General features: G+C 42.8%; 1 protein-coding gene and 1 pseudogene across 11 annotated transcripts in view; one reads left to right on the top strand and one right to left on the bottom strand.

Annotated features, from left to right (window-relative positions):
• Positions 1-20,066, top strand: part of TNRC6B (trinucleotide repeat containing adaptor 6B) — a 297,709-nt gene that overhangs the window by 55,520 nt on the left and 222,123 nt on the right. For all 11 annotated transcript variants that reach the window (XM_045364263.3, XM_045364261.3, XM_065521746.2 and 8 more), the window contains exon 2: positions 18,912-18,985. The gene's annotated coding sequence lies outside the window, so the exon portion shown is untranslated. The remainder of the gene's footprint in view (positions 1-18,911; positions 18,986-20,066) is intronic.
• On the bottom strand, positions 7,887-8,950 carry LOC102145005 (large ribosomal subunit protein uL30-like; annotated as a pseudogene).

Here is a 20,066-nt window from a genome sequence, read left to right as displayed (position 1 = left end):
CTGGAATGCCCGGCTAATTTTTGTATTTTCAGTAGAGATGGGGTTTCTCCATGTTGGCCAGGCTGGTCTGAAACTCCTGACCTCAGGTGATCTGCCCACCTCGGCCTCTCAAAGTGCTGGGATTTAAGGCATATGCTGCCACACCCAGCTCTTTTTGTTTTCAAATTGATGTATTTGATTCATCTGGAATTTTATTTTGATATATGGAGTAAGAAAACATAAAGTAGGACCAGGCACAATGGCTCACGCCTGTAATCCCAGCACTTTGGGAGTCCGAGGTCGGTGGATCACGAGGTCAGGAGTTCGAGACTAGCCTGGCCAAGATGGTGAAACCCTGTCTGTACAAAAAATACAAAAATTAGCCAGGCACTGTGGCAGATGCCTGTAATCCCAGCTACTCATGAGGCTGAGACAGGAGAATTGCTTGAACCCGGGAGGCGGAGGTTGTGTTGAGCTGAGATCACACACACCACTGCACTCTAGCCTGGGCAACAGTGTGAGACTCTGGGTGACAGTGTGAGACTCTGTCTCAGAAAAAAAAAAAAAAAAAGAAAGAAAACATACAGTAAGGAATGTATAGCTTCCTGCTCTGTATTCCCACAGTGACTAGCCAGTTATTAAAAAATCATTTGCTGAATAATTCATCTTTTCTTCACTGATTTGAAGCACTCCTTTAATCATAATTTTCCACATTGTGGTACGTATCTTTTTTCCTCGACTACCTAGAGCCTCAACAGCAGAATCAACAAGATTAGTATAGTGGCACTCCATATTCATGGGTTCTACATCCATGACTCCAATCAGTCATGGATCAGAAATATCTAGGAAAAAAATTGCATCTGTATTGAAGACGTATAGACTTTTTTCCTTGACATTATTCCCTAAATAATACAGTGCAACAACTGCTTACATAGCATTTACATTGTATTAGATATTATAAATAACCTAGAGATTACATTTAAAGAATACAGGAAGATGTGTACCTAAGGAGGGGGCATTAGGTTATTTGCATAAGTTATATGCAAATACTTCTCCATTTTATTTTATTTATTTAGGTTTTGAAATGGAGTCTCGGTCTGTTGCCCAGGCTGGAGTGCAGTGGCGCAGTCTTGGCTCACTGCAAACTTCGCCTCTCAGGCTCATGCCATTCTCCTGCCTCAGCCTCCTGAGTAGCTGGGACTACAGGCGCCCACCACCACGTCTGGCTAATTTTTTTGTATTTTTAGTAGCGACGGGGTTTCACCGTGTTAGCCAGGGTGGTCTCAATCTCCTGACCTCATGATCTGCCCGCCTCAGCCTCCCAAAGTGCTTGGATTACAGGTGTGAGCCACCACGCCCAGCCCCTCCATTTTAATTAATTAATTAATTAATTAATTTATTTATTTATTTGTGGAGACAGGGTATGTTGCCCAGGCTGGAGTGTAGTGGTGTGATCTTGGCTTACTGCAACCTCCGCCTTCCAGGTTCAAATTATTCTTGTGCCTCAGGCTCCTGAGTAGCTGTGATTACAGGCCTGTGCCACCACACCCAGCTAATTTTTTTGTATTTTTAGTAGACTCAGGGTCTCCTCATGTTGCCTAGGCTGGTCTCGAACTTCTGGCCTCAAGTGATCTGCCTGCCTTGGCTTCCCAAAGTGCTGGGATTACAGGCGTGACCACTGCGCCTGGTCTATTTTTTAGAGACAGTGTCTCTCTCTGTTGTCCAGGTTGGAGTGCAGTGATATAATCATAGCTCACTGCAGCCTCGAACTCCTAGGCTCAAGTGATCTTCCTGCCCCAGCCTCCTCAGTAGCTAGGACTACAGGTGCACACCACCATGTCAGGTTAATTTAAAAAAAAAAAAAAATTATAGACATGAAGTCTAACTATGTGTCTTACCAGGCTAGTCTTAAACTCCTAGCCTCAGGCAATTCTCCTGCCTTGGCCTCTCTAACGACTGGGGTTTTAGGCGTGAGTCACTGTGCCCAGTCTCTACACCATTTTGTTTCAGGGACTTGAGCAGCCATAGATTTTGGTATACACCAAGGGTCCGGAACCAATCCCCCAAGGATACTGAGGATGACTGTGTTATATTGGATGGAGACTAGGGGGAAGGAAGATTGAACCTAAGCACTGTAGAGGGTTGTGATATCAAAAGTCAGTAACACCTAGAGATAGGTTTGGAGAAGAGTTCTTTTTTGGTAGGTTGGGTTGGAGATTGGAGGGACATTGTGGAAGACATTCTCAGCAGGTCCCCAAGTTCTCTCCTCATCTGGGCCCATTCCTTTCTCTTCAGCTTCTTTTTTTTTTCTTTGAAATGGAGTCTCACTCTGTTGCCCAGGCTGGAGTGCAGTGGCATGATCTCAGCTCACCACAACCTCTACCTCCTGGGCTCAAGCGATTCTCCTGCCTCAACCTCCCAAGTAGCTGGGACTACAGGCATGCACCACCATGCCCAACTAATTTTTTGTATCTTAAGACGGGTTTCACCGTGTTAGCCAGGATGGTCTCGATCTCCTGACCTTGTGATCCACCCACCTCAGTCTCCCAAAGTGCTGGGATTACAGGCATGAGCCACCTTGCCTGGCCCGTGCTTCTTTAAATCACTAATTTTCAAACTTTAACCTATATCGGAATCACCCAGAGGGCTTGTTAACAGCACATTGCCAGCACCACCCCCAGAGTTTCTGGCTCACTGGTTCTGGGGTAAGGTCTGAATATTTACATTTCTATCAGGATTCCAGGTGCTGTTGCTGCTGTCTGGGGACCATACTTTGAGAACCACTGCTCTAGACTGAGTCCTCTTCACTCCCATTTTAGATTACTCTAATGGTCTCTAGTTTGGCTTCTTTTTCTAGTTTTCCTGTACTTTAAAGCCTCCTGACTCAAATTAGGACTGCAGTGGTGAGAATAGAAGTGGAGAGAAAGGAATGAAGCTGAAAGACATTTCAAAAGAAGGATTAATGGGCTTTAGAGACTGAGTAGATGTGTGGGACAAAGGACAGGAAGCAAAAGAGGCATTTTCTAAACATGGACACCAGATTTACTCTTTGGAAAACACTTCTTTCATCTTGTTATTTCCCAGTTCAAGAATCTGCAGTGAGATAAATCTAAAATGGGATTTATTTGAATAAAATACAGCTGACAATTGACACCCAACTGGTGTCGCTTCTCCGGTTTTGTCTAAGTCAAATCTCATTATGACAGATGACTTTGCAAGTAGATCTCTGCATTACCAAATACTTTCATGGCCGAGCCAGTGACCTACTTTAAGCAGTATCCAATTTAACAATTCCAGTTCAGCAAACTAGTTTGGATAGCATTTTAGGACCTGCAGAATTTAATCTGAAGTACTATGGTACATTTGTATATATAAAAGAACTGTTAATTTCTAAGGGTTAGTTTAAACCCTATTTAGAAATCCTGTTTATCATATGAATATATATATATATATTTTAAAACCCCATTATATACTGTGCTTTCTGTATTTACCTTTTACTTATGCTTGCTGTTGGGACAAAAACAAAGAGGGGGGTATTATGCCAGATACTCATGTTTCCAATTATAAATGCAGATGAGGCCAAAGTGTGTGTTTGTACAGGTGGGATGAAATAAACAAATGACAGTGAAAGCCTGCTTATCAGGATCATTATTTGTTGTTCCTGGATTGGAAAATAAGTATAGAGAAGGCAGTTTGGGTTTTTAAGATATTTAATATGTGACATTAAATTATTTTTTAATTTTTAAAAGCTGACTTCTGTCTTAGTCTTACATGATTTGGCTTCACATTTATGGATGAGATTTTAAATATGTGAGAATCGTAGCTAGTTATAAAAGAGTGCCAGATATTTGCATTAAAACAAAACATCTTTATTGATGTATAATTTATATACTGTGTAATTCACCCAGTTTAGATATACAATTAAAACATAGTAAATTGCTCAGTTGTGGTGACTCACACCTATAATCTCAGCACTTTGAGAGGCTGAGATGGGGAGACTGTTTGAGGCCAGGAGTTAAGAGACCAGCCTGGGCAACACAGCAAGACCCCATCTCTAAAAAAATTAAAATATAAAAATTGGCTGGGCGTGGTGGCTCATGCCTGTAATCCCAGCACTTTGGGAGGCTGAGGCTGGCGGATCACAAGGTCAGGAGATTGAGACCATCCTGGCCAACATGGTGAAACCCCGTCTCTACTAAAAATACAAAAATTAGCTGGGCATGGTGGCGCATGCCTGTAATCCCAGCTACTCGGGAGGCTGAGGCAGGAGAATCACTTGAACCAGGGAGTTGGAGGTTGTGGTGAGCCGAGATAGCGCCACTGCACTCCAGCCTGGTGACAGAGCGAGAGTCCATCTCTAAATAAATAAAATTAGCTGGTCATGGTGGCGTGTGCTTGTATTCCCAGCTATTCAGGAGGCTGAAGTAGGAGAATAGTTTGAACCTAGGAGTTTGAGTCTGCAGTGAGCTCTGCTTGTGCCACTGCAGTCCAACCTGGGGGACAGAGTGAGACCCTGTCTCAAAAAAAAAAAAAAAAAAAAAAGTCTATACAGTTTTACCATCATCATCGCAACCCAGTTTTAGAACATTTCCATCTGCCCAAAGAGATCCTTCTTGCCCAAGTGCTGTCAGTCCCTTTTTCCACTCCATGCCCCAGGCAGCCCCTAAAAATTGAATCATACAGTACGTACTCTTTCACGTCTGGCTGCTTTCATTGAGCGTAATATTTTTGAGGTTCATTCATGTTGTTGTAAGTATGAGTAGCTTGTTTGTTTTTATTGCTGAGTAGTTTTCTACTGGGTAGATTTACCACAGTTTATCTATTGATTACTTTGATGGACAACAAAACATTTGGGTTGTTTATACTGTTTGACTATTATAATGATTTTTTTTTCTTTATTTTTTAACCTTTTGAGATGGAGTCTCGCTTTGTCACCCAGGCTAGAGTACAATGGCACTATCTTGGCTCACTGTAACATCTGCCTCCCAGGTTCAAGCGATTCTCCTGTCTCAGCCTCCCGAGTAGCTGGGATTACAGGCATGTGACACCACACTCGGCTAATTTTTGTATTTTTAGTAGAGACAGGGTTTCACCATGTTTACCAGGCTGGTGTCAAACTCCTGACCTCAAGTGATCTGCCCGCCTTGGCCTCCCAAAGTGCTGGGATTACAGGCATGAGCCACCATGCCCAGCTGAGTCTATCTTTTAAAAGAGAAAAAGAAGGCTGGGCCCGGTGTCTCATGCCTGTTATCCCAGCACTTTGGGAGGCCAAGGCAGGTGGATCATGAGGTCAGGAGTTCAAGACCAGCGTGGCCAACATGGTGAAACCCCATCTCTACTAAAAACACAAAAATTAGCCAGACGTGGTGGCGGGTGCCTATAATCCCAACTAGTCAGGAGGCTGAGGCAGGAGAATCGCTTGAACTCGGGAGGCGGAGGTTGCAGTGAGCGGAGATCGTACCATTGCATTCCAGCCTGGGCAATAGAGCAAGACTCCGTCTTGGGGGGAAAAAATGTTTTCATAGTCATTATCATTTGAGCCCTACAGTAGCCTTACAACAAGTGGACAGGACAAGTAGTATTACCCTCGTTTGTTGCTATCCAGAGGGAGTCTACACCTGTATTCTTAGGTTATTGCCATAGGAAACCCATCAAGAGTATGCTTCCGTTTTGTGGTGTACACACAGGATAGAGCAGCACCAAAGGACTACTTCTATATGTGATGTAGATCCAACTTTGGAGTCAGTTTATTCATTCTGCAAATATTCAATGAATATCTGCTACCTGCCAGGCACTGTTCTAGATGGTGGAGGATTGGGATATGAAAGATTTAGTCTCTGCTCTTGAGGAATTAACTGTCCATAAAGGCTGTATACAAGAAAATAACTATAATACTGGGCCACGGGAACCCAGAAGCAGAGGATCTAACAAGGTAGAGCAGAGGATCTAACAAGGGGAGCAGAGAGGAGGGTGTCAGAGTATGTTGATGATAATAGCTCACCCTTACCTAGTGCATACTCTGTTCCAGGCACTTTGTATATGTTTACCCATTTAATCTTCACTTCAACCCCTTACCCTGTTTTACAGATGAGAAGGCCAGAAAACTGAGGCTGGTATTTTGACCAGGCGCACACTGCTAGTGAATGGTAGACCTGGAATTTAGACCAGTCAGTCTGGCTCTGGAGTCTGTCTCCTGAAAAGGTTTCTCAGAGGAGAGGCACCCAGGCTGTGTCTTGAATAACAGCTTGTAGCTAGTCTGGCAGAAAGGTGATTGGGATATGTCTACATGGTTTTCTAGGCAGAGAAGTATCACAAGTAAAGGTAAAGAAAGCACACGATTGAGAGCAAGTGTGGCAGACTACTTGTGAAGAAAGATGAGTGGTAAGGAATGAGACTAGAAAGACAAGGCTGAGGATGAAGGGCCTGGTACACCATCTGAGGAATTTGGGTTCTGTGATCTAATTTTTAAAGTTACACAAAAAATACCACTTTTCCTTTTGTATTAATTTTATTTTTGTAAAATTAATTAAAGATTTAAAAAGATTGATTTAAATCTTTTTAATTGTGAAATATATCACACAGTTAGAAAAGTGCATAAAATACAAATGTAAAACGATGAATTATTTTTAAATGACCACCTCTGAGGTTAGGAAATAGAACATTATAGCGGCCCAACAGCCCCTTCTTAGTGACCTTCACTAGTCACAGTCGCTCCCCTTCCACCTACAGGTAACCACTCTTGATTTCTTTATTTTCCTTTGTAGTTTTACTGCCCATGTCCCTGTAAACATTATAGTTTTGCCTGGTTTTGAACACAGGGAGTCATATGCTGTATCTTCTTTTGTGTCTTGTCATTATGTGTGCGAGATTCATCCATGTTGTTCTGTGTGACTGTCCCTTCATTTTTGTGCTGTATGACATTCTATTTTATGAATATACCAGTGTCCTTACCTTTGTGCTATTGAGGATATTTGGGTTGTTCCCAGCTGGGGACTATTATGGATAGTGCTGCTGTGTGTGCCTTTGGGGTACACGTGCATATGTTCTGCTGGGTATGTACCTAGGAGTGGGATTGCTGGGTCATGGGTCTTATCTGTCTTGAACTTTAGGAGAATCAAGCCAAACCATTCTCCAAAGTAGATGTAATAATTTACATTCACACAAGTAGTGTGTGAAGATTTCTGTTGTTCCATAGCCTAGCAACACTTAATCATATCAGATTTCAGTGTTTTTAGCCATTATGATGTATAATGGTGTATCATTATGATTTTCTTCTTCTTTTTTTTTTCTTTTTTTTTGAGATGGAGTCTCACTCTGTCTCCCAAGCTGGAGTGCAGTGGCACTATCTCGGCTCACTGCAAGCTCCACCTCCTGGATTCATGCCATTCTCCTGCCTCAGCCTCCCAAGTAGCTGGGACTACAGGCGCCCGCCACCACACCCGGCTAATTTTTTGTATTTTTAGTAGACACGGGATTTCACTGTGTTAGCCAGGATGGTCTCGATCTCCTGACCTCGTGATCCGCCTGCCTCGGCCTCCCAAAGTGCTACGATTACAGGCATGAGCCAGTGTGCTTGGCCTCATGATTTTCTTTTGCGTCGCCCTTACTTACTGTTGAGACTAGATGCCTTTTCATATGTTTATTGGCCATTTGGATAGTTTAGATTTTCTTGTCGTTCATTTGATGACATGTTTCATCTAGCCTCTTGCCCCTTTTCCTGTTGGGTTATCTTTTTTCTTTTAGAACTTGTTAGAACCCTTTATTATTTTGAATATGGACCTTTTATTGGTTTTACGTTGCCTGCTTTTTCATTTTCTCGAGGGCGTCTTCTTTTTTTTTTTTCAATTTGAGAGCAGGTACTGTTTATTAACTGACCAGCTTAGAAAAAAATAATCATGGTAGACACCTTAGTTTATTCTTCTAATAGGCCTGTTGATCTGGTCCTTCCTGTTGCCAGCGTCTCCACCTTCTACAAAATGGGTGGTCTTTTTCTTCATTCCACCTCGTAGAGAAGATAATTTTAAGAGCCACAGGAAGTTATTTGCTTCTTTTTTTTTTTTTTTTTTTTTTTTTTTGAGACGGAGTCTCGCTCTGTCGCCCAGGCTGGAATGCAATGGCGCGATCTCAGCTCACTGCGAGCTCCACCTCCCGGGTTCACGCCATTCTCCTGCCTCAGCCTCCCGAGTAGCTGGGACTACAGGGGCCCGCCTCCTCGCCCGGCTAATTTTTTGCATTTTTTAGTAGAGACGGGGTTTCACCGTGTTAGCCAGGATGGTCTCGATCTCCTGACCTCGTGATCCGCCCGCCTCGGCCTCCCAAAGTGCTGGGATTACAGGCGTGAGCCACCGCGCCCGGCCTTATTTGCTTCTTTGAAGCATTTTCCAACAGTATAGATCTCATGAATCAGATCCTCCACGCAGATGATGCCGTATTTACCAAGAGATCGAGCAGTCAAAGTGTTATCTGTCAAAGCAATTTGCTTCTTATTGATTTCGCCATAACCACGCTTGTAGATTAGTTCATCTACTGACTTTAGGTTTGGTTACCCCCAAGCAATATATGGCTCTACAATCCTCAGCATGTTAATTGAAGCCTTGTTGAGCTTCACACAGGTTCCATTGAAGATTTGACGAAGGCGAAGAAGCTGCAACACCTTTCGGACCTTTGGGCTCATACCATTGATACCTCTGATCCTGATGGCAAATGCCAATTTGGGTTCTGTGGGTACATAGAAGTTGCCAGCTTTTCATGCCACCCTCGGCATTCGAATTTCAGTTCCGTACATCTGCCTGTATTCCTTGTGATGGTGCTTCGCTTTTTCATAGATAAGCTTCCTCCTTGCTGTTCGAAGCATCTTTTGGGCAAACTTCTTTCTCAGGCGCTTGATCTTCAGCTCTGCGAAATTCCTTCACTTTCTCTTAAGGATTTCTGGCACAGCAGGAACCTTCTTCTTCTCTTCTACACCCTCCATGGTTCCAGTCGGAAAAAGAGGGAGGATATCTTTTGATGGACAAATATTCTTAATTTTCATGTAGTCATGTTTGTCTGATATTGTCATATTTGGTTTTTAATACTAGGTACTTTTTGTATCCTATTTGAGAAATCCTTCCCTACCCCTAGGTTTTGAAGCATTTTCCCATATTATCTTCTAAAAGCTTTATTATTTATCTCTCACATTTGAGTATACAGTTCACCTGAATTTGATTTTTGTGTATGGTAATTCTTAACTGACTTATTAGTATACCTCTGCCTTTAAAATTTTTTAAATATTCTGTCCAGACTTTCTGGCTGTCCTCAGCAGAATGGTTGGTCTTTATTACCTGGTTTACCATTCCCAGAAGCAGAAATGTCTTTTAAAGTTTTAGTTTCACTTTGACTTAAAAATGATCTGTCCTGTCTTGTTAAGGGGCCTTAATGAATATGTTTACTAAAAAATAAAAAAGGACTGAAAAACTGTATGGATTCATGACTGTTTCTATTTTTTTAATTTTAATTTAAGAGACCGAAACGAAGCTTCTGTTTCCTCTCTGCTTCTGTCAGCTATAAAATACTGTTAGACAAATTGAAGCTTGCTGCATAAAGTGAGCGTGGTCATACTTACTGCAGGATAATTTCAGAACGTTAATCACAGGAAAATTTTAAATTAAAAAATACACACTATCAGACGTTGACTTTGATAATAAAACGGCTTAACTAAAGCAGTGGCTGCCCCCCTTTCTCTGTTCATCCATAAATTTAAACCTCTTTTTTGGCCAGAGATGGACTGTATGCAAACCGCATCCAGAATGCTTTTAGTTTGTGCCACAAAATATGAAGAAAATGTTTTCAGTTTATGGCAACTAGATCCATGACATATGATGCTCCAGGAACTGTTTTTACAGTGCGCAAGATGCACAGGAACAGAATAGCAAACTCACATGATTGTTGGCAAGGAAAACCTGGCTACGTGGCTGATGTTAAATTTGCTTTTTAAGACAGCCAGATCAAGAAATGTCTGAAGACTTTGAGACTGCAGCAGGGAGATGATTTTGCAGTTAGTAAACACAGCCCCGGGAAGCCATGGCAAGGCAGTTCTGGTAAGCCATTTACAGCTTCTCTTCTAGAAGGAGAGCACGGTGGAGGCTCTGGAGAGGAAAACCTGACGTGGCCTCTAGAGAATGCTACCCAGGGCAGTAGAGCCTCCCTGATGGCACTGCCCTCAGCACCACCCTGCACAGCCTGGCCGAACGCCGCCTTGCCCGGGCCATCTCTGTCTCTGAGATTCACCACGGAGGTTAGCTTGGTTGTAGCTGAGCTGTTAAGAGTAGGGGTTTGTGTTCTTGAAAATTAGAGCTTAGGAGCCACACACATCCTTCTTGCCCAGCCCTTACTTAGACCATTTTCTTTATCTTTTTCAATGAACACTTCTCAAAGTGTGCCCCTTCCTCCCGCCCAAGACCCTTTCAGGAGGTCACAACTGTTTTAATAGTACTAAGATGCTGTATGCCTTTTAAATTCATTCTCTCATGAGTGCACATTGGAGTTTTTCCAGACATGTGATACAGAAAAAGATTGAATGCGAAAGTATATATTTGGGTACAGCTGTTGTTGCTCAAGCTAGACATTAAAGAAGTTTGCAAAGATGTAAAACAGTGCCACTTTCCTCAAATTTTTGATCCTTTGAAATACCATTTTTAATTTAAAAAGCAACAGTTTATTATTTTTGTTTTTATTTTAAGTTCCAGGGTACATGTGCAAGATGTGCAGGTTCGTTACGTAGGTAAACATGTGCCATGGTGGTTTGCTGCACTGTGAACCCATCACGTAAGTATTAAGCCCAGCATGCATTAGCTATTTTTCCTAATATCTCCCTCCCCCTGCCACCCACCCCCAGCCAACAGGCCCAGATCAAGAAATGTCCCTGTGTCCATGTGTTCTCATTGTTCAGCTCCCACTTATGAGTGAGAATATGCACTGTTTGGTTTTCTGTTCCTGTGTTAGTTTACTGAGGATAATGGCTTCCAGCTGTATCCATGTTCCCGCAAAGAACATGATCTCGTTCCTCTTTATGGCTGCATAGTATTCCATGTTGTATATGTACCACATTTTCTTTATCCAGTCTATCATTGATGGGCCTTTGGGTTGATTCCGTGTCTTTGCTGTTGTGAATAGTGCTGCAGTGAACATACGCGTGTATGTATCTTTATAATAGAATGATTTATATTCCTTTGGGAATATAACCAGTAATGGGATTGCTGGGTCAAATGGTATTTCTGGTTCTAGATCATTGAGGAATCGCCACACTATCTTCCACAGTGGTCGAACTTATTTACTTTCCCACCAATGGCGTGAAAGCATTCTTACCTCTCTGCAGCCTTTTAATAATCACCATTCTGACTGGCGTGAGATGGCATCTCACTGTGGTTTTTGGATTCCTCTGATGATCAGCGACAGTGAGCTTTTTTTCATATGTTTGTTGGCCGAATAAATGAACTAATAATTCTAATGTTTCATAGTTATAATTTTTACTATGGCAAATATTGATAATTAAAATTAAGATAAACAAGAGCTCTTTGAGGTCTTCCATAATTTTCGTAAGTGTAAAGGGATCCAGAGACAAAAGGGTTTGAGAATCACTGCTTTCAATCCTGTCAGTTCCAGTTGGAATCCCAGTTTCTCCTTGAAGGTGGCACAGGTTGTCTGGCTCACCGTTTTCTCTGCATTCTCTAAACTTCTGCGCCACTCAGCTTAGTGCTTAGCTTTCTTCTCCTTACATATAGTGTAAGGTCCCTGAAAAGGCGGATCAGATCTGAATTGAGAGTTTTTGAGACTTCCAAGGTATACAGTGCTGGGCACAGCATAAACAATTGTTAATGATTATTCATATTACTATCATCATTGTCAATGTTCAACTCACTGGTTTATTGGAGAAGCAGTATACATCTAAAATTTGTGAACAACCTCACCTCATAAAATCAATATGCAATATAGAAAAAGAACAAAGGTTTTTCTTTAATCACCAATAAATTGGTCACAAACGTTAACATGTTAATCTGCTTAATTATTTCTTTTAATTTTAATTTTTAATGTAAATTGCCAAATTATAATTGCATATACTTATGGGGTACAAAGTGATATTGTGATTTATGAATATAATGTGGAATGATTAAGTCAACCTAATTAACATATTTATCACCTCTAATCTGCTTAATTCTTATGTGACCAACAATTGCAATAAACCCTGGACGTAGGCGCTTGCTCTGAAAAGTTGCTGAGCATAGTGCCGTGCACTTAGTAAGCATTCAGTGAAGCCGGTTGAATTGAATCTGCTGTTTCAGTAGCTGCCTCTGCTGTTCTTGTAACCCTCGGTGAATTCCCTACCATCCCTGCCTCTACTATAAGTGATTTGCAGTTGTTTTAGGCTTTCAGAAGGCAGTCGTACTTTCTCAAGCCTTTTCTGTTACAGAATTGACAGACTTTTCTGGGGCCAGGCTGGAGGGCATAAATTAGTTGAGCAAGCTGGATTAATACCCCAAGGTTGAGTATGAGTCTTTCTGATCATTCCTACTTTGGACTGAGTTTGTTTTTCTTAGGCAACCTTTCCTGACTTCCAAGACATAAAAATCAGATGAACATTCTTGTGCCAGGGTCCTGCCATCAGTCCCAAAGTTTCCTTCACTGCTTCTCCCAGGAAGTCTGGGGATGCCGTGCAGGTAGCACACTGCCCTCATAGACTGTTACAGCTGATAAGCCACAGCTTTGTTTTCGTAAGCTCAGAATGTCATGTTGTATTGAGTTGACTTTAGTTTTTTCGTAAAAAATGTGTGTGTTTATTCCACAAGAATTTATTGGGAATGTCCTTTGTGCTGGCACTATATTAAATGACAGTGATAAGGAAGCCTTAGACCCGGGAAGCTTCCCACCTACCAGTATACACACACAAAAGTAAGCCTAGTGTGTGTTTTGAGTGCAGTTGCTCACTCAGGGGAAGGATCCATCCAGATCACCTGTGAGAAGAGGGAGTCAGGAGAGACTGCACAGAACAGGTTTCCCTAAGCCTGCATCTTGAACGTTGAGACGAAATTTGTCCTGCCCGTGGGAAGGCAGTCCAGGTACCAACAGCATGTTCCAAGGCACGCGGAAGCCACGTGGTGCTCAAGGGAAACGGAAAACAGTTGGGTTTTGGAGGTGAGGACAGTGGGGCGGGCAGGGACCAGGCCTCGCCGGCCACAGTGGGAATGGGGTTTTATCTACAGGGTGGATGAGACACATTGCAAAGGCAATAAGGATTTCTGCTTTTTGAAGGTAATTCTAGTGGTGTAGGGGAGGGGTGGGTCTTGAGGTAGGAAAACCAATCGAAAAGATAACTAGCATAAGACTGGTGAGAAGCTATGCCAGAAGCAGGGCAGTCAGTGGCAGTAGGAATAAGGAAGTATATACTAGAATAGTTGGGGATTAGAACTGACAGTTTGGTGAGAGGAAGGAGCTGCTGATGTTCGCAGACTTCTGATTTGAGTGGGATGGCAGTATTCCCAAGTGAGACAGAAGAACACGCTTTGGGGGAGGGTTGTTTTATTTTAGGGCCCTGTGGCACATGAGGTGGAGCTGCATTAGGCAGTTATGTAGATAGTTCTAAAGGCTGTAAAAGAGGTCAACACTAGAGAAAGACTTGGGAATCATCAAGATCCAGGTGGAAGCTGCATCTATGAGAAAGCATAAGACCAGGCTGGGTGCAGTGGCTCATGCCTGTAATCCCAACACTTTGGGAGGTCGAGGCAGGTGGATCACGAGGTCAGGAGTTCAAGACCAGCCTGGCCAAGATGGTGAAACCCCGTATCTACTAAAAATACAAAAATTAGCTGGGTGCAGTGGCAGGTGCCTGTAATTCCAGCTACTCGGGAGGCTGAGACAGGAGAATTGCTTGAACCGGGGCAGCAGAGGTTGTAGTGAGCTGAGATCGCGCCACTGTGCTCCAGCCTGGGCGATAGAGTGAGACTCCGTCTCAAAAAAGAGAAAGCATAAGGATGTGTATATATAATAAATAGAGAAAGGGAAGTGTGGACTCCAGAGGAGGAATACACTAATAATGAAAGGACAGGGAGAAAAAGACTGTCTTGTGAAACAGACTGGAAAGACACAGACCAAGAGGTAGCAAAAGTACTGCCATGGCCCCTTCCAGAGGAGTGGGTGAAGGGACTAAACCTGCTCCATATCAGACTGGGCATCAGAACTGAGCTCAATCTGTGAAGCCAGGAGTTGAGTTTGGTTCCCTCTCCATGACTCTGGCCCCCAGTCTGCCATGTACAGCAACAACTGAAGCAGCAGCTTTTCACCTTCTCACCCACTCCAAACCTTCCTGTGATAAGAAGGCTGGTTACAGACCCAAGGGAACAGGAGGACCTGACACAGCCAGGATACCAGGAGCTAAAACAGGATGCCCCTGGCCCAGTGGCTGGATCTTCAGTATCCTTACTATTAAGACAGGAAAGGAGGTCCCAAATGACAGGTTTCAGGTGGTTCTGGTTCGGATTTTTATTTATTTATTTTGTGTTTATTTTTAGGCAATGGTTCTGATTTTTAAATGCTAGAGAGAGGTTAAAGGAAGAACAGTTGAACAGTATCTGTTGCATTGACACTGAGATTGATAGGGACAGAAATCAAGTTGTCTTATTAATCAAGTGATGAATAAGTGAATGAGAAATTAGTATGTTGAGACCACAAATATAAACTGCTTTTTCAAGAAGCTTGACTAGGCCAGGTGCAGTGGCTCACGCCTGTAATTCCACCTCTTTGGGAGGCCAAGGAGGGTTGATCACTTGAGGTCAGGAGTTCAAGATGAGCCTGGTCAACATGGTGAAACTCCAACTAAAAATACAGCTAGGCATGGTGGCATGCATCTGTAATCCCAGTTACTCAGGAGGCTGAGGCAGGAGAATTGCTTGAACCCAGGAGGTGGAGGTTGCAGTGAGCTGAGATTGCATAATTGCACTCCAGCCTGGGCTACAGAGCGAGACTCCATCTCAACAACAACAAAAGCTGGACTAGGAAGGGGAAGAGGGGAGGAGGAGTGCAATAGGTAGAACAGATTTTAAGGTTAAAGGGGATGTTTTTAGGAATGGACTGATAGTATTTTTATAGAATTTCCAAAGCGTTGAAGTGAAGTAGGGAGTGGCCTAAAACTGCAAAGATAGTATTTCCAGGTCTTGGAACGATAATAAATCTCTTGTGTATGGGGGCTAAGTAAAACCATCTATTTCTAGCAGATCTGCATCCACCTGTGCTCCCTTTTGAGACAAGGTCCGGCTCCGTTGCCCAGGCTGGAGTGCAGTGGTGTGATCTAGGCTCACTGCATCCCCTGACTCCCAGGCTCAAGCCATCCTCCCACCTCAGCCTCCTGAGTAGGTGGGACTACAGGTGCATACCACAATGCTGGGCTACTTTTTTTGTATTTTTTTGTAGAGATGGGGTTTCACCAGGTTGCCCAGGCTAGTCTTGAACTTGTGAGCTCAATCAATCTGCCCACCTTGGCTTCCCAAAGTACTGGGATTACAGGTGTGATCCACCATGCCTGGCCTCCTTAGACTTTTGATATTATTATTTGTGTTACTTAATTAACTGGGTATCTTCTTACCTGATTGGGCCGGGCGCCCTGCTCACAGAACTGGATGGTTGGTACCCTACTGTCTGCCACCAAGTCTCCTGGCATCCCCTCTTGCTTCCTGGGAAGACCTTCCAGGCCTCCTTGCTAGTGTTCTGCTCCTCCCTCACGTCTGCTGCCTCACTTAAGACATCTCTTCTGGACGTCTTGCTTGAAGTTAGGCGAGTTGCCAACAATGTAGGCAGGCAAGGTTTTCAGAGTTATTTGTGACTCAATTAAAAGTTTATAGTGTATTCTCAATAGTCTGTGTCCTAAGAATGATGCTGGATATCAAACTGATAAGAGTGGTGAGTCCTGGGAAGACTGGAATGGAGGGAGAGGGGACATTGGTTAAGAGCCTCTCTATACTGCTTGAATTTTTAAAATGAGAATTTAAATTTAAAATAATGGTGCTGAATAGTCAAGCTTGAAAATTAAAACCCTGCCATATCAAAGGTGATACTAGTAAGATACCAGCAAAATAAATATAGTTTGTTGAATATGTATTTCTTTCAACTTGCCATATTCCGTAGGAAAGATTTAGTTCTAATTACATCCTGTGAGTTTAGTTAGGTACTTGGCTTTGGAATAATTCTTTATTTTTATTTTTTTGAGACTGGTTCTTGCTGTGTCACACGGGTTGAAGTGCAGTGGTGTGATCATGGTTGACTGCAGCCTCAACCTCCCAGACTCAAGCAATTCTCCTGCCTTAGCCTCCTTAGTAGCTGAGACTACAGGCACATGCCACCATGCCCCGTTAATTTTTTTACATTTTTTTGTAGAGACAGAGTCTTCCTATGTTGCTCAGGCTGATCTCGAACTCCTGAGCTCAACCGATCCTCCTGCCTCGGCCTCCCGAAGTGAAGTGCTAGGATTACAGGAGTGAGCCACCACGCCTGGCCTAAAGGAATTCTTGAAGCCGGCTTGCAGTTTAACAGGACCTGGGGATTAATTTAACCCAAGATCCACTGAACATTCCCACCCCTTCTATGAATTCCAAGACTAGTTTGGCTGCTCTGAAAGAGAAGAGAGAAAACTAGAGTGGTTCACAGTTTTACTGCTGCAGCTGTACCTGATCAGATGGTAGGATTACCGTGTAGTTCTGAGCATTTCAAAGCTGTTTTGGAGGAATTTGCTACTATTTATACCTTGGAAGGAAAATAGTGCTGTAGGTAACTTCAGCTAGATAATTTCAGATGTTGATTTTAGAATTGACTTATATGTTTATTTTGAATACATGTGCACCTGATACAGAGGTTCACAGCCTGGCAGAGAAAGTAATGCAGCTGTTCTGTAAAACCTAGATTCAGGAGTACTGGGAAAACTGCTCAGTTTCCTTAGCTTGCCTATCCTTTGCCCTAATTCCTTTTTTCCCCTCGCTTCTGAATACAGGCAGTGTCTGAGACACACTGCCAAGCAGGCTAGGGACTGAGTGGCATGGTCTCTTTCTAGCCTTGTCTGTTAAGGAGACATGTAATGTGCAACTTTACAGGGTTGGCACAGAATTTGGACTAATGATAGATCCAGAGAAGAGGCTGTGTTTTAGCCTAAGCGGAAACTTTAATCGGAATAGGGAACTAAAAATTAGTGTTATTATCTTGATAGTCTCTGCAGTTGACAAAAAAATTAATGAATCCTGTCGTCCTCTGAAGTGCTGAGGGTCAGACATAACCACGTAGCCTCGAGTTCTCTGTAAGGGCCAGACCCATCTTGGAGGCTGCAGCTAACTTCAGTTTTTACCAACGCAGTTAATTAGGGGACACATCCACATTCAACTACTGAATTGCTGGGATTCCATTGGGATTCGGTTCAGCTTATGTTTATTGGACTCTACCCAGTACCAAATTCAAAGGTGTGTTAGACATAGTCCTTGCTGTCAAGGAACTCCTGCTGAGTGAAGAAAATGGACTCGTGGATATTACCAATATAATGTGCATCTAAGAGGAGGAACACTTTGTCCAACCAGCGAGGGTACAGAAAATTTCTAGGAGATAACACCTAAAGGAAAAGGAGAAGGGAATAAGCAGGGGCTCTCAGACATTAGTGTGTATGTTGTGAGTAAGGAAACTCTGTGCGGTCATGAAGAGGTCTCTGGAGAGGTCTTGGATTTTACCCTAAAGATAGTTATTGACTGAATTTAGGTGGCGAGATACCCCGAGGTCAAATTTGCTTTTTAGCAAGACTGCTGCGGTGTATAGTAGAGAGATAGGGAGACGAGTCATAATATTTCTAATTCTCATCACAATTCCATCTGAGATGTATTGACTCAAACACTATTAAATAAAGTAAGTCCAATAGAGGGGACGACAGATAGCAGGGCAGTGGCAGTGAGGTGCTTTCAGATTCCCTGCAGCACCGTCTCAGCACCGTGCCCTGACATGGGGCTGAAGCTCTGACTTACAATCTCTAGCTGTGGGGAGTGGAGCACGCTGTCCTGGACAGAAGTATTGGGTTACTGTGAAACTAAGGGGCCAACTTCCAAACAGTGCCAGCTTTCTGACAGCACTGTAGATGCTGGTCCCAGATGAACCTCTGCTGGGCTCGCCATTGCTTTGAGCACCAGCACACACATAGGTAGCTCCAACCTTGAGGAGCATTCCTTCTGCATTTGTTTGTGTCATTGTAAAATGAAGGTGCTGGCCATTTAATATATATTCCTATATCTCTACATTCAAATACATGAATATATATTTCAGAGAGAGATTCCATCATGGAATAAATAAAATATTTACTGCATTTTTTAGCAACTTGCTATGAATTGATTTTGAAGAGACTATTCCAGCCATTATGGGGGAATGGACTGGGGAGGAGCAAGAATAGGAACAGAGAACCAGCGAAATGGCCCCAACAAGCAAGAATGACAGTAGTGAAAATGAAGAATTATGGGTAGATCTGAGAAGCAGATTTTGAAAGAGGAAATGATAGGACTTGCTGATGGACTGATATGAGGGGTTGGGTGAGAAATTCATGACGGATGTCAGGGTCTGACCTAAACACCTGGGTAGAGGGTGATGCCCTTGATTGCATGAAGCCTTAGTAACCACTTACCTTTATTGAGCATGTGTTTGGTATCCTGCCCTCTACTAAGAGTTTTACACGTATTGCATTTAAACTTCAAAAGAACCCTATGAAGAAGGTGTTGTTAGTGTTCCCAGTGTTGGTTGAGGAAGCTGAGCTCTGAGAGGTTGGGCTGCGGGCCTAGAAACAATAGCTGGTGAAAGGAGGAGCTGGATTTCCATGAGGCCACCTGTGCCACTGCCTCCTGTGGCATCTTGCTATGAGCATACAGCTCATTGTGATTTTTTTCTCTTTTCAGGGTTGTGGTTTTTTGCACTGAATGTAACCTAGACTCATCTTCACGGGCTTGTGTTGCCCCAGGTACTGTCAAAGGTAAGTTTTTAAAATATGTATCTACCATGTATTGGCAATAGTCTTCTCCTTAAAAAGAAGAAAATACTTTTTCAAGAACATTGTTGCCCTTTTACCAAGTTCTTACAGGAAGATATTTGTAAGGTGGCCATCATACCAGCCCCTTGCTTTCCTCCTATGTGGTAGGTCCCTTTAAAAAGAACTGGTATTTAGATGGATACTGACATTTGGTGCCTCATGCTAGAAAGCTACAACTTAGTTATTATGTGAGTTTTATGTGAGTGTACCCCTAGCGTCTCTGTCTCTCACCTTTCCCTGCCGCAGTCTGTAGTCCACATTACTGCCAGGGTTCACTTTCTGAACGATGGATTTACTCAGGTCACTCCTTTGCTTAAACAGCCCTCATTGCATCCAGTTGCTGCAGATGTTGTCCCACAGATCCCTTCAAAACCTAATTCCAGTCAACGTTTCTGGCTGCTTTTTTAGTGAATCCTTATCTGTAAGCCTTAACGGACCACTTTCTTTTCCCTAGATATATATAGTATTTTTTTCATGGCTTTGTGCCGTGGTTGATGCTTTTCTCTTTTTAGAGTTTGGAAGCAGGGAGAAGAATGTGACTATCTACTCTCCTTGTTGTATTTTTCCTGTTGTCTTCTTCTCCCAAACTCCCTTGGCATAATTTCTTTTTCATCTGTGTTCTAAGAGCACCTGTTGTTATTACAATAATAAATTATTCAATATTTTATATTAAAGTTGTTTATTTGTATCTGTCTCCTTTACTAATATATAAACCCTTTGAGACTGCTTGGAAAGGAGCTAACCTATTTTTAATGCCTAAAAGAGGCCCCCACAAGCAAGAAAGGATGACAGCAGTGAAAATGAAGAATTGTGGGTGGATCCGAGAAACAAATTTTGAAAGCAAAAATGATAGGACTTGCTGGTGAGCTAATATGAGGGGTCCAGGGTAGGATGAGAAATTCATGATGAATTTCTCCCCAACCCTTTGCTAGGCTTATGTGCCTAGTATATGCACCTTGTCTCTTGTAGAGACAGCCACCTACCTGAAGACAGTAGCTGTAACTATAGCCACTGCTAAGGTCAA

Source organism: Macaca fascicularis, chromosome 10 (genome assembly GCF_037993035.2).
Source record: "Macaca fascicularis isolate 582-1 chromosome 10, T2T-MFA8v1.1".
Taxonomy (NCBI): Eukaryota; Metazoa; Chordata; class Mammalia; order Primates; family Cercopithecidae; genus Macaca; species Macaca fascicularis.
The sequence above is the reverse complement of the archived record's forward strand: the minus strand, read 5'-3'. Positions and strand labels throughout refer to the sequence as shown.